Source organism: Mesoplodon mirus (assembly GCF_964341445.2).
Source record: "Mesoplodon mirus genome assembly, chromosome: 7".
In the NCBI taxonomy this organism is placed as follows: Eukaryota; Metazoa; Chordata; class Mammalia; order Artiodactyla; family Ziphiidae; genus Mesoplodon; species Mesoplodon mirus.
Genome location: NC_138983.1, coordinates 69805273 through 69823354, shown reverse-complemented (window position 1 = coordinate 69823354; position 18082 = coordinate 69805273). Strand labels below are relative to the sequence as shown.

Genomic DNA, 18082 nt, shown 5'->3' with positions numbered 1-18082 from the left:
CTGCGACCCTGCTGTGCAAAGGCGGCGAAGGGCCCCGGGGGTCTTGGAAGGGTCTCTTGCCGCGGCCCCCAGTCCCCCGGGTGCCCGCTTCTGACCCTCCATCCCGTACTCTCGGCGCTGACCTAATCGACTTACCTCCCTCCGGGCCTTGCTTCCATCCAGGCCGTTGCCAGCTGCTCCTCCGAAGGTGCCTGCGTCCCACCAGGACCCTGTCGTCGGGGACGGAGGGGGGGCGCTCCTGGGAGTTAGTTTTGTCCCAAGGGGGGAGGAGAAGCCACCCCCTGGTTCTCGGGACCCAGCCGGAGCCGCGATGGCCGGTCCTACCCTCTGGTCGAATTGTTGGATTCTGGCGACTGTGTGTGCTGCACTTCTCAGCTGTGACCCGCACCCCCCCACCCCCGCTGCTTTTCTCCTCCTTGTCCCATCTCCGGCTTTGGGGGCGAACGATCCTTTTTCTCCAACCCCACCCCAACCCCGGTTCCTTTTTTTTTTTTTTTTTTTTGTCGCGAATCCACTTGCTTCGGGGAAGACAGTATTATTTCAGTGTGTATTTAGCGCATCATCTTTCTGGGAGGGCGGTCAGATTAAAAATATTTGCTTAACTCTTCCTGAATGACGGAGGAACAATAAATAATTGAAGGGAAAAAAGCGCATGCTTATTTTCCTCACTAAATGGGTTGGCTTTAAGAACGAGATTCTCCAGCTGTGGAATTTTTTTCTGGGGGGAGCAGGGATTGAGGAGGGAAATGAGGAAGGAGAAAAGTAAGTGAGGAATAAAGTCTGGAGATAAAGAACGTGGAAGAGAGAGCCTGTGGTAGTTCTTTCCCTATATTAGCCTGATGGAAGTTCAGGTTGTAATTTTATTTTGAACAGTGGGTGTTGAATTGGGTGTAAGGAAGGAGGCCTTTCTCTGTGAACAAGATTACTTGTTAAAGAGGTACCCTAAAATCTTTCCAGGTGGGTGTCAGGCAGAAAAGTTCTGTTGGGAAAATTGTGTAACATACTGGAGCAGCAAAGCCACAGATTAGAAGAGATGCAGAAAAAAGAAAACTATTCTTAGGAGAGTGGTGAAGACGTAGTATAAAAAGAGGGACGGCTGTAGGGGGCTCCAGGAACACTGATTCCAGGGGAGACTTTGTACCTTTGCCTCCTTGGCTTGTGGTTAAGTTTCCACATAAGACACCTCTCAGCAACTCTGCCAGGGCTGGGGCTGATGCTCTTATTCATAGTAGCAAATTAGACCGAAGTGCCTTGGTTGAGGTCTGTACCATCGAAGATAACTGCTTGTTGAATATTACCACAGCCTTTGAGTACTGAAAAGCATTTTAACTGAATTACTTAACTCAAACCTAATTCATGAGTGATTTTATATGGTACAAAGCATATATAGAGCTGCTTCAAGTAATTTTGCCTAAATTAATAGATTCTAAAACAATTTTTTCTTATGAAAATCTCTGTTGTGATTTGTGTTTTGTATGCATGTTGCTTGCAGTTTTTCTTGGCAAGCAATATAGTGTTTTCGTCCATAGGTTTCACAACTTTTTCTATTTCATGGAATGTAAAAGTTGGCATGCTTGCATTCTAGAAACTATAACTTTATGTAATTAGTTGTATGTTAAGCATATGATTCTTTGTTTTTCTCTTCTGTAAATGGTTCTAAAATTGTCAATTAATTGGAGATTGCTGCATCAGTTTCCATGTCCAGGAATCCTTCTTTATCTAGCCCAATGTTTTTGCACTTAGTAAGCACATTCAATAAATGAACTTATACCTAACCAAGAGTATTGAATTTCCCAAGAGTTCAGAGTTCTTATCAGAGCATCAGAGCAAACTTTTCAGAGCAGCAGGGTGAAGCACTTTTTTTTTAATGCTTTGTAACTTGTGTTTCTTTGATAATATAAATTATCCATTTTTATTTGCCGTATTCCAAAAATAATTTAAGACAGGTAAATGATAAAGGTGAATGTTTTAGTGCAGTTCATTCACACAGTACATGATGTGATTTGTTAGTTGTACCTGAGTAAGGCTAAGAATTGACCGTATGGAAGATCTTGTTTCCAGAGGGCCTATGGAGGTGCCTGGTACAGCAGTGGTTCTAGTAATAGAAAAATGAATGAGATAGTGCTTGTCCCCAGTAAGTTCTCTAGTCCATCTGGGGGAGACAAACACAAATTATAACAGTATGGTTATAAGGGCATATAAGGGTTGTGGATCCAAAACATTAAAAAGAATGTGATCACCTGGGCTGAGAGATGGAGAGGGAATGAGTGCATCTCATGAGGACAGAGATGCTCAAATTGAGTCTCAGAGGGTGAATTTCTTTTATTAATGAGGGCAGGATAGAGGTTATCGGCTTCCAGACCCTGCTGTGATACTACCAAGCTGTTTAATACCTCTGGTATCTTGTTTTTTTCATTTGAGAGTTGGACTGCATCTAAATCAATGATGTCCAGTAGAATATTAAGTGAGAGCCACATATGTAAGATACTGTACATTTTCTTGGTAAATCTTGAAATCTGGTGAACATTTTACACTTACAACATATCTTACTTTGGACTAGCTACTTGTCAAGCACTCAGTAGGTGTTTGTGGTTAGTACATACCATTTTAGACAATGCAGATCTAGCATATGAAAATTCTGCTTTTCTGTCTTGGATTCCTGCTTGAAAAGGAAAAGCAACTCCTATGAGCAATGTATAACTGTAGTAATTTATAATTTCTAGTCATTTTGATAGTAGTCATACATGATGTTCTTTTGATTGGAATTATAGTCATACTTGAAAATGATGTTGCTGTAGGAGATCTTTTAGGTTGTTCATAGGGTTTTGGTTGGGACTAGAAGAAACTTTGGGTGTTTTCCCTGTGTCTGGTGCAGTCACATTATGAAATATCTTTATTTTGTATTTTTATATATACTTTGTATCTCTCCTTGTCTCTGCAGTCTATTATTTATAACATGTGATGGATTCAAAATACAGTGAGATAGTGCACATGGACATTTTAGTCAGTTAAAAATGGAGATTTGTACAATTTTAAACTACATTTTGGATTTCTTAAAATTTTTAATTCAGTTATTTGGGTACAAAAGTGAAAGGGGGGCTTCCCTGGTGGCGCAGTGGTTGAGAGTCCGCCTGCCGATGCAGGGGACACGGGTTCGTGCCCTGGTCCGGGAAGATCCCACATGCCGCGGAGCCGCTGGGCCCGTGAGCCATGGCCGCTGAGCCTGCGCTTCCGGAGCCTGTGCTCCGCAACGGGAGAGGCCACGACAGTGAGAGGCCCGCGTACCGCAAAAAAAAAAAAAAAAAGTGAATGGGGCTTTTAAACACTCTTGATTTTATTAGATTAGAAGGCAGTTATTATTGGTTTAGCAGCGTATTTATCTTTTAACCTTGAGAATGAATTAAGATACTATAAAATGAACATCGCTACTGTTAAACATATGGCTTTCTGTTAGTCTTATAGTACAAAAGTTACATTATTGATAAATGATGTACAGTGTTGATTCACTTAATTTGTTGTGCATTGAGTTTGGTTTTTAAAAAAAAACAGAGGTTTATTTTAGTCATGATAACTATGACTAACAATGATAAAGTGGGCTTCCCTGGTCACAGTGGTTAAGAATCCGCCTGGCAATGCAGGGGACACGGGTTCAAGCCCTGGTCCAGGAAGATCCCATATACTGTGGAGCAGCTAAGCCCATAAACCACAACTACTGAGCCTGTGCTCTAGAGCCCGCGAGCCACAACTACTGAAGCCACAGCTACTGAAGCCCGCATACCTAGAGCCCGTGCTCTGCAACGAGAGAAGCCACCACAATGAGAAGCCCAAGCACCGCAACCAAGAGTAGCCCCCACTCGCCGCAGCTAGAGAAAGCCTGCGCACAGCAACAAAGACCCAATGCAGCCAAAAATAAATAAATAAAATAAAAACATTTTAAAAATGGTAAATTATATCCTTACATTTGTATTGATTGATGATTATAGAGTAAGTAATGCTCCCCTCGCCCCCAAACCTTATTCTCTGAAATAAATGGGGCAGGTATTTTTCTCATTTTCTTGAAGAGGAAAATGAGACCCTGTGAAGTTGTGACTTGTTTAGGATAATACATTAGAGGTATTGCTTGAATTTACAGTGTCTTACAATGCTAAGCCTAGAGTTCTTTTCATTGCATCTCTTCTATGGTACTTCAGTGTTTAGATACATAGCACTTAACAGATTTTGGAGTGTGTATTAATGAGTACTTCCTGCCTTTACGGAATTTATATTCCAAATTGGAGAGACCAACTACAATACATATAGCAGAAAGTAGTTTAGTTATTAAAAAATTATTAATGGGAAAGAAAAAATGTAAGGGATAGTATAGTTACATTTAAAATAGATGAGTTAACTAGGCGAGATGTTTGATTTTTGAGTAGAAGGTTTAGATCTTAAACTGTTACTGTAGGAAGAAGGTGATGAAGTGTCAAGGACAGAATTATTTCAGTGTACAGGGAACAACTTGGGGAAAAACTTAGATAAGAGAGAAAGTATAGCTTTAAGGAAGGATTTGCAAAGCTTATTTAAAAAGAAAGGCAAGACAGAGGTGAAGTAGGAAATGAGAATAAATAGACATCTGCAATATAAATTTAGAGGCCAGTGGTCAGAACTTTTATATTATTTGGATGATTCAGGAAATCTTAGCACATGCTGTGAACTTGTGGCTTGAGTAGTGTGGAAGACGTGGCTAAGAGTATGGAAAGAGAGGTTGTTGACTATAATGAGCAGTAGAGTAATGTGAGTTCCTGTTGTGAAATGAGTAGGGATTTGGTAAGAATTTTACTATGAGAAAAGAATAGGCAGTGTTCATAAAGGAAAATTGGTTAAAAAATTTGCAATATGGGTAATTTTAATTGAAACAGGTCATCTTTTAAAAGAGTATTTTCCTATAAAAACAAATTGGCAGTTTACTTTCGGAAAATACTAGTAGAAGCAGGAAGACGTTAAGTATTGTTAAAGTTCTACTGTGGAATGAGGAAAAAGCAAAGGCAGTCCTTCTAGATAAAGGGGTGGGGAATATGAGAGGAGACAATAGAAGGAAATCAAAGGTAAGAGGTACTTACCTTCTGGTGAGGTGGGAAAAGAACATGGATGTTGATGGGAGAGATATGTGCACTTAAATACCTGCCTAATTAGGGAACAGGAAAGCACTTTTTCAAATGTTTTATTTGCAGTTTTGGAAATTATGCAAAACAGGTATCCCCCACCCCCCATAAACTCTGAAGGAGACCTAATTACCTGTAAACAAAACCATAGTGCTATGAGTAGCCATAACCAGATTGATTTATTAAGTCACTTTGTATGTGTTCATAATGTAATTTATAACTGTTCTATCTCTTCTTTTTAGTTTTTTTTTTTTTTTTTAATTTATTTTTGGCTGCGTTGGGTCTTCATTGCTGAGCGTGGGCTTTCTCTAGTTGCGGCCAGCAGGGGCTACTCTTGGTTGCGGTGCTCCGGCTTCTCATTGTGGTGGCTTCTGTTTGTTGTGGAGCTCGGGCTCTAGGCATGCGGGCTTCAGGAGTTGTGGCAAGTTGTGGCACGCAGGCTCAGTAGTTGTGGTGCACGAGCTTAGTTGCTCCGTGGCATGTGGGATCTTCCCAGACCAGGGCTCGAACCCGTGTCCCCTGCATTGGCAGGAGGATTCTTAACCACTGTACCACCAGGGAAGTCCCTTCTTTTTAGTTTAGTTTGTAAGTTTTTTAGACTATAGCGCTCAGTTGGGAAATGTGCTCTTTGTCTCGAGACTATAGCCTGGTTTCATCTGACTGGATCTCATGATGACATTTATCAGACTGGAATTCTGCCTGTATTAAAATACATGACATGGGGGCTTCCCTGGTGGCACAGTGGTTGAGAATCCGCCTGCCAATGCAGGGGACACGGGTTCGAGCCCTGGTCTGGGAAGATCCCACATGCCGCAGAGCAGCTAAGCCCGTGCACCACAACTGCTGAGCCAGTGTGCCGCAACTATTGAAGCCCACGTGCCTAGAGCCTGTGCTCCACAACAAGAGAAGCCACGGCAGTGAGAAGCCCACACACTGCAACGAAGAGTAGCCCGTGCTCGCTGCAACTATAGAAAGCCTGCGCACAACAACGAAGACCCAACGCAGCCAAAAAAAAAAAAAAAACCTCAACAGTTACAGCATCATGTCATGTTTTTGTTTGTTTTGTTTTGTTTAAATCAGATTTATTGATATATAATTTACTTATAGTGAAATGTATCTGTTTTAGGTGTACAGCTCTATAAATTTTGAGAAAGTGACAGTGTGTAACTGCCACCACCACAATTAAGATATGGAATAATTCAATCTCTTTAGAAAGTGTCCTTTTGCCCCTTGTAATTGTTCCCTCCCACTCACCCTCCAGTCTCTGGCAACAACTGATTTTTCTTTTTCATTTCTATAGTTTTGCCTTCCAAGAATGTCATGTAAATTGGCATCGTACGGTACCTATAGGCTTCTAAGTCTGGCTTCTTTCACTTAGCATAATGTTTTGAGATTCAATAAACCCTTTAAAAGAAAGAAACCAAACTAATTTTTAGAACAGTTTTAGACTACAGAAAAAATTGTTAAGATAGTACAGAGAATTCCCATAAACTCTGGACCTGGCTTCCCTTATTATTTTTTTTATGTGTGTAAAGTATATTTGCTAATTGTCAAAAACACAAGATTCTAGAATTAAGTTTTTTGTGTGGAAATTGTGTGACGGTTTCTGTCATGATGACTTTCTAATGACTTATTGTAAATTATAACAAAATTTGTCATTTAACCAATTTTAAGTGTACAATTCAGTGACATTATATGTACAATGTTATGCAACCATCACCACTATTTCCAAAAGTTTTCATCATTCCAAACAGAAACTCTGTACCCATTAAGCAGTAACTACCCATTCCCCTTCATCCTAGCTCCTGGTAATTGCTAATCTACTTTCTGTCTGTATAACTCTACTTAATTGCCAAGATATGGAAGCAAGCTAAGGGTCCATCAACAGATGAATTGGTAGAAATGTAGTGTATACACACACACACACACAGTGGAATACTACTCAGCCATAAAAAAGAAGGACATTTTGCCATTTGCAACAATATGGGTGGACTTGGAGGATATTATGCTAGGTGAAATAAGTCAGACAGAGAAAGACAAATATTATATGATATCACTTAAGTGTGGAATCTAAAAATACAATAAACTAATGAATATAACAAAAAAAAGAAACAGACTCACAGATATAGAGAATAAATTAGTGGTTACCAGTGGGGAGAGGGAAGGGGAGAGGGGCAATATAGGGGTAGGGGATTAAGAGGTACAAACTATTATGTATAAAATAAGCTACAAGGATATATTACACAATACAGGGAATATAGTCAATAGTCTATAATAACTATAAATGGAATGTAACCTTTAAAAATTGTGGGGAATTCCCTGGTGGTCCAGTGGTTGGGACTCCATGCTCTCACTGCTGAGGGGCCGGGTTCAATCCCTGGTCGGGGAACTAAGATCCAACAAGCTGTGTGACATGGCCAAAAATTAATTAATTAATTAATTTATTTAAGATTAAACCAATTTATTTATTTATTTTTGCCTGCATTGGGTCTTCGTTGCTGCGCGCAGGCTTTCTCTAGTTGTGGCGAGTGGGGGTTACTCTTTGTTGCGGTGTGTGGGTTTCTCACTGTGGTGGCTTCTCTTGTTGCAGAGCACTGGCTCTAGGCATGTGGGCTTCAGTAGTTGTGGCAGGCTCAGTAGTTGTGGTGCACGGGCTTAGTTGCTCCGCGGCATGTGGGATCTTCCCAGACCAGGGCTCAAACCCCTGTCCACTGCATTGGCAGGCAGATTCTTAACCACTGCGCCACCAGGGAAGTCACTATCCTTTTTTGAAATTATAGTCATTCTAGTAGGCGTGAAGTGGTATCTCATTGTGGTTTTGATTTGCGTTTCCCTAATGAATAATAATGTTAAGCATCTTTTCATGTGCTTATTGGCAGTAAGCTGCCTGTTTTTTTATGGCCATGCCATGCGGCTTGTGGGATCTTAGTTCCCCAACCAGGGATCTAACCTGCGCCCCCTGCAGTGGAAGCGCAGAGTCTTAACCACTGGACCGCCAGGGAAGTCCCTAAGCTGCCTTTTTAATTGGTAGGAACAGGGACTTCCCTGGTGGTCCAGTGGTTAAGAATCCGCCTTCCAATGCAGGGGATGCCGGTTCGATCCCTGGTTGGGGAACTAAGATCCAACATGCTGCAGGGCAACTAAGCCCACGCACTGCAACTGCTGAGCCCACACACTCTGGAACCTGCACACCGCACTGAAAGATCCCGCAAGCTGAAACTAAGATCTCACGCAGCCAAAAATAACTAAATAAATATTTTTTAAAAAATGGGACTTCCCTGGTGGCGCAGTGGTTAAGAATTTGCCTGCCACTGCAGGGGACACAGGTTTGAACCCTGGTCTGGGAAGATCCCACATGCAGCAGGGCAACTAAGCCCGTGCGCCACAACTACTGAGCCTGTGCTCTAGAGCCTGTGAGCCACAACTACTAAAGCCTGCGCACCTACAGCCTGTGCTCAGCAACAAGAGAAGGCACCACAGTGAGAAGCCCGTGCACCGTAGGAAGAGTAGCCCCCTCTCGCTGCAACTAGAGAAAGCCCACGCGCAACAATGAAGACCCAATGTAGCCCCCCCCCCAAAAAAAGTAGGAACGTACTGATGGTTGTTCCAATAGTTGAACAGGTGTAATGCATGTCTTTTTTAATATTTATTTGGTTTCATGGGGTCTTAGTTGCAGCAGGCAAGCTCCTTAGTTGCAGCACATGAGCTCCTTAGTTGTGTCAGGTGAGCTCCTTAGTTGCGACCCCAGGGTTCCTTAGTGCGGTTTGCCAGCTCCTTAGTTGTGGCATGCGGGCTCCTTAGTTTGGGCATGCAAACTCTTAGTTGCGGCATGCGTGTGGGGTCTAGTTACCTTACCAGGGATCGAACCCAGGCCCTCTGCATTGGGAGCGCAGAGTCTTATCCACTGCACCACCAGAGAAGTCCCGTAATACATGTATTTTTTTATGCCTGTTACATACTAAGAATATATGTATATTATTTTATTTAACCCTGACTACACTGTAAGATATCTGTGTTTTACAGATGAGAAAACTAAGACAAAGGCAGATTAAGTAAATTGTTTAGGAATACACAGTTAATAAGAGGGAGGTCTGATATTTGAGCTTGGGTCTTGCTGCTACTTCATTTTCTTCTCTTTGTTATCACTGTTGTTCTATAAAACTAGTAATTTCATTCATTTGATGTCATGTGAAAATAGAATTTTGTTAGCCATAGAAATTGATGGAGTTTAGGAGGAAAATTCCAGCAGTATTCATGTCAGTTTTTCATTATTATTCCCTATTTGGTGATTCTCAGTTGCAATCCAGTTTTATTTTTTCCTACCTTAAGCCATGTTGGAAATGGAGGCATATACCATAACAGCACAGAAGCTTACTGTTATTTGCCATGTTGGAATTGGGGTAAGGTCAGAGTATATTTAATGATTCATGTTAAACGAATGAACAATAAAGTAGTCCAAAGTTCAGTAATTATCTTCACAAAGCAGTAGTACTGTTGGGATTCTGGGTTAGATTGAAAACTGCTTTGTCAGTAAAATGTCTTTGAACAGGAACCTCTTGCTGTGACAGTATCCCCCGCTTTGTCCCATTCCCAGACACATACAGTGATACGCATAAGCGGATATAGAAAGTTTTTCTGGATGAATGCTCTGGTTGTGAACCCCTTACGTGTAGAATGCTGCTCATAAGAGCTGAAGGTGGTATAATGACTGCTAGTGCTCATTAGACTACAGCGTAGCTGTTGATTTTTGTCAAAATGGGAGAATTAAGCCCTTTATTAATTGCTTATAGTATTGGGCAAAGCATAATTATAAGTGTGGTATAGAGGTTAAAGAATGCAAGAGCCAGGCTCGGCTCATACATCTTTAAACTTGTAAAGAACCTTGGGAAGGCTCTTTTCTTAGCTTTTCCCATGACTTCACTCTTTTCTTATGTCCAGGTATGGTTCCAATTTCATCTTTTCCCTCATTCTATTATTAAAAATATTACCCCCAATCTAAATCATTCTCTATTACATTACTTTTTTCCCCACATTTTATTTACTGTCTAAACTTATCTTTTTTGTTTGCTTGTTTAAATCAAGCCACTTAACATTTCCAGTGCTGTCATACTAATTCAAGTTATTACTGGTTCTTTCCTGTACCATTTCAGTTATTTGTTAATTGGTCTCCTGGTTTCCATTTTTGTTTTTCTTACATGTGTTTTCCATAGAGCAAATAGAGATCTTTGAACAATGCAAATCACGTAAATGTCTTTGCATAAAACACAACTTTGGCTTCCTATTACGCCTAATAATTGAATATACTAGTTTTCCCCTCCTTGGAGGTATATTAAGTTTAATTATAAAAGTTCATATTGATAGATGGAGGTTTTAGGATTATTATTTTTTTGAGAGAAGATTTTTGATTTTGGATAATTGAGCTTGGTGGTTTAACTTATTCTTAATTCTTGTCAAAAAACATTTCACTAAAAATCCACACAGTAAAGTTACATTAGGTTGAAATAAGGAAGTTTTATCGTGGCATAACCCTAAACCTAGAAATATAACTCTGCACATTTAACGTATCTAAATTTGGAGAAAAATGATTAAATTGTACGAGTGAAATTATTATAGAAACCTCCCTGGTTCTTTAAGAACAGACTCTCTAGATATTATATGTATATTAAAAATTATTTATTTATTTATTTTGGCTGCGTTGGGTCTTCATTGTTGCGCGCAGGCTTTCTCTAGTTGTAGCGAGTGGGGTCTACTCTTCATTGCAGTGTGCGGGCTTCTCGTTGTGGAGCAGGGGCTCTAGGCGCACGGGCTTCAGTAGTTGTGGCTTGTGGGCTCTATAGCGCAGGCTCAGTAGTTGTGGCACATGGGCTTAGTTGCTCCACGGCAACTAAGGGATCTTCCCGGACCAGGGCTCCAACCCGTGTCCTCCACATTAGCAGATGGATTCTTAACCAGTGTGCCACCAGGGAAGTCCCTAGATATTATATTGATTTGACCTTAACTCCACCAATGTTAGTAAAACCTGAAGCCGTTTCTTTCAGGTAGTTGTTTAATCTGTATTACTCTGCAACCCCACTAGGTTAATTCTCTGGTATATTTTATCTTATTTTGTCTTCGCGCAACTTAAGATTTGTTTGGTGATGTCTTTCTTCACTTATAGAAAGTTTGTGGCCATTTTCTCTTCAAATATTTCTTCTGTTCAGTCTCTGTATCCTCTCCTGGGACTCCAAATACATGTATGTTACACCATTTGAAATTGTCCCATAGAACTCAGGCATGCTATTTTACCTCTCCCCCTCTTTTTTTCTCTTTTAGTTTGAATATTTTCTTTTGATTTGTTTCTGAGTTTACCAGTCTTTGTTGTTAAGTCCATCTAATTAATTCTTCATTTCTGATATATTTTTCCTTTCTAATGTTTCTTTTTGGTTCTTTTTTTAATAATTTGTACTACTCTGCTGTAATCCTCCTCTGCTTCATGTGTGTCATCTACCTTTTGTGCTAAATTTAGCATTTTCATGCTAATTACTTTAAAATTCCTATTTGACAATTTCAACATTTGTGCCATCTCTGTGTCTGCTTATTTTGACTGTTTCTTCTACCATGGGCCACATTTTCTTGTTTGTCTTATAATCTTTGATTATATGCCAGACAACTTATATAAAACAAGAGTAGATACTGAAGTTTACTTATTATTTACTTAATATTTGCCTCCAAAATGCCCTTTATTCTGTCAGGCCGTTAAATTGAGAAAGTTTGATTTATAAGTAAAATGGGTCTGTGCTTTGTTGCAGCTTTAATTTGATTTGATTCACCACTACATTGAAATACTTTGGGGCAGAATTATAACTTTCTCTTTACCAGGATTTGGGATCTGAGCATTGACTTGATTCCAGAGATTTGTTTTGCAGCCTAGCTGCCAGCTTTTTAGGTTGCTGGGAAGTTTCTTTGTTCTCTAGTCCTGCTTTCTGTGTCTCATGAGATCTCTGTCTTGCTTCCATTACCACAGCCTCTGGAGGGCAGCTGTCTTACAGTCTGTAAAGGCCTGGAATGCCTTGAGCGCTTTTTCTCAGCTCTCCTGCTATGTCCTGAGCCATTGGTAGCTGAAAGCTTGGAGTGCTCTGATGGATTTCTCCCTGCTTACCTCCCCGGTCTTTTTTAGCGGGCGGTGCCTGCCTTGTACTTCAGGGGGGCCCACGAACCTCCCAGGGGATCTCTTTCAGCTCTTCTGCCGTGTCCCCAGCTTTCACTGTGCTAGCTGTGCCTTCAGTGAAGCCCCATGGAAAAGATTTGGTGGGTGGGTACAGACTTGTTCTGTGTCTGGGGTTCCTTGTAATTCTTAATCTAGTGTTTTAGACCACTCAGACTTGCCTCTATCACTTCTCAGAATTGTAATCTGTCATGCTAGCCTACATGTGACTGTTAAAAGTCTGGCTTATTTCTCCTTATTCCTGTCTACAGTGCATTCCTCCTCCTCCTGCTGTATCAGGGTTGAGAGTAGTGATGGGACTGCTTCTCCTGTGAAGGGTTTATCACTTTCTGGAATTTAATTTATTTGTTTTTTTTATGTCCTCTACTCTCTGATATCTTAAAACTATTTTTTTTATTTTAGCTTATTTAGCTTGTTTTTCATTGTTGGCATCAGAGTGACAGTCTCTTGCCACTTTGTATATCCTAGTAAGAGAAAATCCCTCTATTACATATTTATCACCTTTGTTTTAAGATAGCCTGCAAATGATGAAATATTTAAAACTACCAAAGTTTAGATAGTGAAAAGTAAATCTGGGCTTCCCTGGTGGTGCAATGGTAAAGAATCCGCCTGCCAATACAGGGGACACGGGTTCGAGCCCTGGTCCAGCAAGATCCCACATGTCGTGGAGCAACTAAGCCCGTGCGCCACAACTACTGAGCCTGCTCTCTAGAGCCCACAGGCCACAACAACTGAGCCCACGTGCCACAACTACTGAAGCCTGCACGCCTAGAGCCCACGCACCACAACGAAGAGTAGCCCCCGCTCACCGCAACTAGAGAAAGCCAGCGCACAACAACAAAGACCCAACACAGCCAAAAATAAATAAATAAATAAATTTACATTTTTTAAAAAAAAGGTAAATCTGCTTTCCATCATTGGCTCTTCCCAGTCCTCCATTTTTAGTTATTGACTTAGTAGTTTCTTACCTCTATCACCTTAGTCTCCTAAGGTTTCTCTTCCTTTCCAAGTCAGACCCTTCCAATTATGCTTCTGATTCTCTTTTTCAGCTCTACCCAGTATATGAGCTAGTATTTATCTCCTGTCTCTTGTGCCTTTCAGTCTTTGTGCCCTGAATCCTTCCCTTCAACCTACCACATGTTGAAATCCTTTCCCATTTTAAACAGCCATTCCTGACACCTCCTCCTGTCGACCTAGTTCCTTTTACTGTCAAAGAATATGCCCTTTTTACTTCTAATTCCTTACTTTTTCAGTTTTCCATACTTATCTAAATCACTAATGAGGGTCTGGGGGTGGGGAATGAGGAGTGACTGCTAATGGGTGGACTTACTTTGGGGGGTGATGAGAATGTTCTGAAATCTGGTAGTGGTGATGGTCACACAATTCTGAATATACCAAAAACAACTAAATGGTAAACTTTAAGTGGATGAATTTATAGTAAGTTAATTAGATCTCAGTAAAGTTATTAAAATAATCACAAATGAGGTCTTAAATCTAGAGTTTTTTCAGTCCTCATCCTGTGTCATCTCTGTAGTTTCTGACAATAGTGACATCTCCATTTTAGGACATCCTATTTCCTTATTTCTGTTACCAGTCTTTATACTTATCTGTTGTTTTCCTTTGACCTTTTGTTTCCTGTTTAAGTATTTGTGGCCCTCATGATTTCTTTTTTTCTCTCTTTGCTCTATGCATTATCCCAGTTCAGTCTCTGCTTTTATGACTTCATTCAGTTCTTTAGTTTTGCATAGATAAGAAGGTTCATCTCTAGCCAAATCGCTCTGTTGAGCCCAAGGCCAGTATTTTAAATTAGCAAGTAGAGATGAACTGTATTTCCCACAAGTACTTAAAATAGTAATGTGTTTCAGTCTGTCTAAAAAACATGCGGGGCTTCCCTGGTGGCGCAGTGGTTGAGAGTACGCCTGCCGATGCAGGGGACACGGGTTCATGCCCCGGTCCAGGAAGATCCCACATGCCTCGGAGCGGCTGGGCCCGTGAGCCATGGCCGCTGAGCCTGCGCGTCTGGAGCCTGTGCTCCGCAACGGGAGAGGCCACAACAGTGAGAGGCCCGCGTACCGCAAAAAAAAATAATAATAAGTAAATAAATAAAAAATAAAAAACGTGGCTCTGAAGAACCGTTCTGAAAATATATGCACATGATTTTCTTCCCTCAGAGAAAGAAATTAATGGTTTATTATTTGGCACATTTAAGATGATTTCTAAGTACTTTAAATGAAAATGAATGCAACAAGAGTGGATTAAAAATCTGTTGTATCTCTTAGGTTAAAATATTAATTTTGAGTCTATTTTTGTGTACTCTTGAGTATGTTACAGAATACCGAAGACACTTCACAGTGAAGAACTGCTTCCTCCTTGTTCCAGGACTGTTCTAGGTGCTTGGGGATACAAGGGTGAACCCAACAGATAAATCCCAGCTTCATGAATTTTATAGTCTAGTGGAGAAACATAGACAATAAAATAAATAAGTAAAATATACAGTATTTTGGATGGTACTGCATGCTAAGAAGAAAATAAGTAAAGTGCATAGGCAATTGAGTCAGAGAAAGTTGTGAATAACTAGGTTATCAGGGAGGACTTTATTCCTATGTTACCTTCTCAATGAAGACTTGAAGGAGGCAAGAAAGTGAGTCATTCAGCTATCCAGGGGAAGAACAGTCCAGTCAGAGAAAACAGAAGAGCAAAGCCTCTGAGTGAGAAACATGATGTATTTGAGGAACAAGGAGGCTCGTGTGAAGGTAGCAGAGAGGAGAGTTATAGGAGAGAAGAAATAGGGGACCAGATATCAGAGTGCCTCGTGGACTATTGTACAGATTTTATCTTTTCTCTGAGATAGGAGCTGTTGCAAGTTCTGAGCATAGGGGTGAGATGATCTTTTTCAGTATCACTCTGGCTGCTGTGTTGAGAATAGTGTGAAGGGGCAGGATGGAGGGGTGCTGGAGACAGGTTGGGAGGCTATTTCACTAATCCAGGCAAGAGATGGTGGTTGGTCTAGGATGGTAGCAGGAATACAATGAAGAAATGCTCAAATTCAGAAATATTTGAAGGTAATGCCTCTAAGATTTTATGTACATATCCGTAACTATCTCATAGAGCAGGGGTCCCCAACCCCCAGGCTGTGGACTAGTACCGGTCCGTGGCCTGTTAAGAACTGGGCTGCACAGCAGGAGGTGAGCAGTGGGTAAGGGAGCAAAGCTTCATCTGCTGCTCCGCATTGCTCCCCATCTCTCGCATTACCACCTGAACCATTCCCTACCCCGCCATCGCCCCACCCCGTCCGTGGAAAAATTGTCTTCCGGGAAAGTGGTCCCTGGTGCCAAAAAGGTTGGGGACCACTGTCATAGAGCCATTACCAAACATTGCTGCCTTCCTGACAAGCTATAACTGAATTAAGATTTTCTAATTTAATTCAAATAAGAAGCAAAATAAATAAACTGGGTATACATACAATGGTGAGAGTATGCAGTCATCTATCTCAGTGATAGGAATATCTTACTATTCATTTTTAAATGTTTTACTTGTGTTTTTAAATGCAATGTATATTTTTTTTACATAAATTGATCATGTTATGTGCAGTGCCCATTAAGTGATTCACAGATGGTGAAAATTTGAAAAACCGTATTTTATAGTTTGTTGTTTTCTTTTACAGTCTTAATGCTTTCCCCATATCCCTTAATGAGTTAGGGCAGTGGCCTTAAGTTAGCCTATAGATTGGCAAATGACAAAGGACAGTATAGCTCTTGTATTTTTTTATGGCATCACTAAAAAGTTGAACTTCTTGTGTTCACATAATTTGCCACGTGTGGGTAAGAAAAAAACCCCACATACTGTTCATAATGCAGGTGTTCTTTATTTTTCACATACCATGTATAATATAGATACGAAAATGTATTTAAAATATGTGGGGAGTGGATTCTTTTTTATTGTGAAATAACACAGAAAAAAGTGCATAAATCGTATATGATTGTTTAACAAATAATTGTAAAACCAACACTTGTGTAACCAGTCGCAACGTTAGAAACTAGAACATTGCTGGTATTCCAGAAGTCCCCAGTGTACTTCTTCCCTTGTCATAAATCTCTCCTCCCTCCATGAGTAACCACTATCCTAACTTTTGATAATCCTTTCCTTTTCTTTGAAGTTATACCATTATGTAAGCATTCTTTTTTTTTTTTTTTCTTTTTGCGGTATGCGGGCCTCTCACTGTTGTGGCCTCTCCCGTTGCGGAGCACAGGCTCCGGATGCGCAGGCCCAGCGGCCATGGCTCACGGGCCCAGCCGCTCCGCGGCATATGGGATCCTCCCAGACCGGGGCACGAACCCGTATCCCCTGCATCGGCAGGCGGACTCTCAACCACTGCGCCACCAGGGAGGCCCTATGTAAGCATTCTTAAACAATGTAGTTTAGTTTTTCATGTTTTTGAACTTTATGTGAATGGAATCGTATGTATTTTTGTCTCTCCATTTGCTTAACATTATGTTTCTAAGTTTTATCCATTTTTTATGGTTCTAATTCGTTCATTGGCATTGATGTACAGAATTCCATTGAATGAACTATAATATAATAAATAAACATTTGGTCTTTGTCCCTGGTTCCTGTCATGCAACTCCTAAAACTTTTGGAATCTCCAGACCATTGTCTTTTTGTATGCTAATAAGATGACTGTTGTCTGGGATCCCTAGATGGTTTCTGGATGAGGGCTGGTTGCCAGAAAGACCAAGGTGTGACTGCAGGTTTGGAACTTTAAACCCTACCCCCTGACCTCTGGGGAAGGGAGAGGAGCTAGAGATTGAGCTAATCAATGACCAGTGATTTAATCAGCCATACCTATGTAATAAAATCTCCATAAAAACTCTTTTTAAAAAAACTTGTTATTTTATATTTGAATATAGCTGATTTTAAAAAAGTATTTATTTGGCTGAGCCCTGTCTTAGTTGTGGCATGCAGGATCTATAGTTGTGGTATGTGAACTCTTAGTTGCCTCATGTGGGATCCTAGTTCCCTGACCGGGGATTGAACCCGGGCTCCCTGCATTGGGAGCATGGAGTCTTAACCACTGGGCCACCAGGGAAGTCCTTGGAATATAGCCGATTAACAATGTTATGATAGTTTCAGTGCACAGCAAAGCGACTCAGCCATACGTATACATATATCCATTCTCTCCCAAACTGCTCTCCCATCCAGGCTGCCACATAACATTGAGCAGAGTTCCCTGTGCTATACAGTAGGTCCTTGTTGGTTATCCATTTTAAATACAGGAGAGTATACAGTTGATCCCAAACTCCCTAACTTTCCCTCCACCCTTCCCCCCGGTAACCATAAGTTTGTTCTCTAGGTCAGTGAGTCTGTTTCTGTTTTGCAAATAAGTTCATTTGTATCATTTCTTTTTAGATTCCACATATAAGGATATCATGTGATATTTCTCTTTCTCTCTCTGACTTACTTCACTCAGTATGACAATTTCTAGGTCCATCCATGTTACTGCAAATGGCATTATTTCATTCTTTTTAATCAATGACTAGTGTTTTAATCAACCGTGCCTATATAATAAAATCTCTGTAAAAACTCTTAAATGATGGGGTTCAGGGAGCTTCCAGGTTAGTGAACACACTGCGGTTTCCCACCCCCAACTTTGCCCTATACATTTCTTCCATTGGTTGTTCCTGACTTGTTTACTCTATAATAACTGGTAATGGTAAGTAAGCTGTTTTCATGTGTTCTG

The 18082-nt window shown here is 40.7% G+C and overlaps 2 protein-coding genes across 10 annotated transcripts in view; one reads left to right on the top strand and one right to left on the bottom strand.

Moving 5' to 3' along the window:
* Positions 1 to 435, bottom strand: part of NUCB2 (nucleobindin 2) — a gene marked incomplete at its 5' end in the record, with an annotated part of 110646 nt that extends 110211 nt beyond the window's left edge. For all 6 annotated transcript variants that reach the window (XM_082628684.1, XM_082628681.1, XM_082628680.1 and 3 more), the window contains one exon: positions 136 to 435. The remainder of the gene's footprint in view (positions 1 to 135) is intronic.
* Positions 1 to 18082, top strand: part of PIK3C2A (phosphatidylinositol-4-phosphate 3-kinase catalytic subunit type 2 alpha) — a 168262-nt gene that overhangs the window by 63298 nt on the left and 86882 nt on the right. The gene's annotated exons all lie outside the window — the stretch shown is intronic.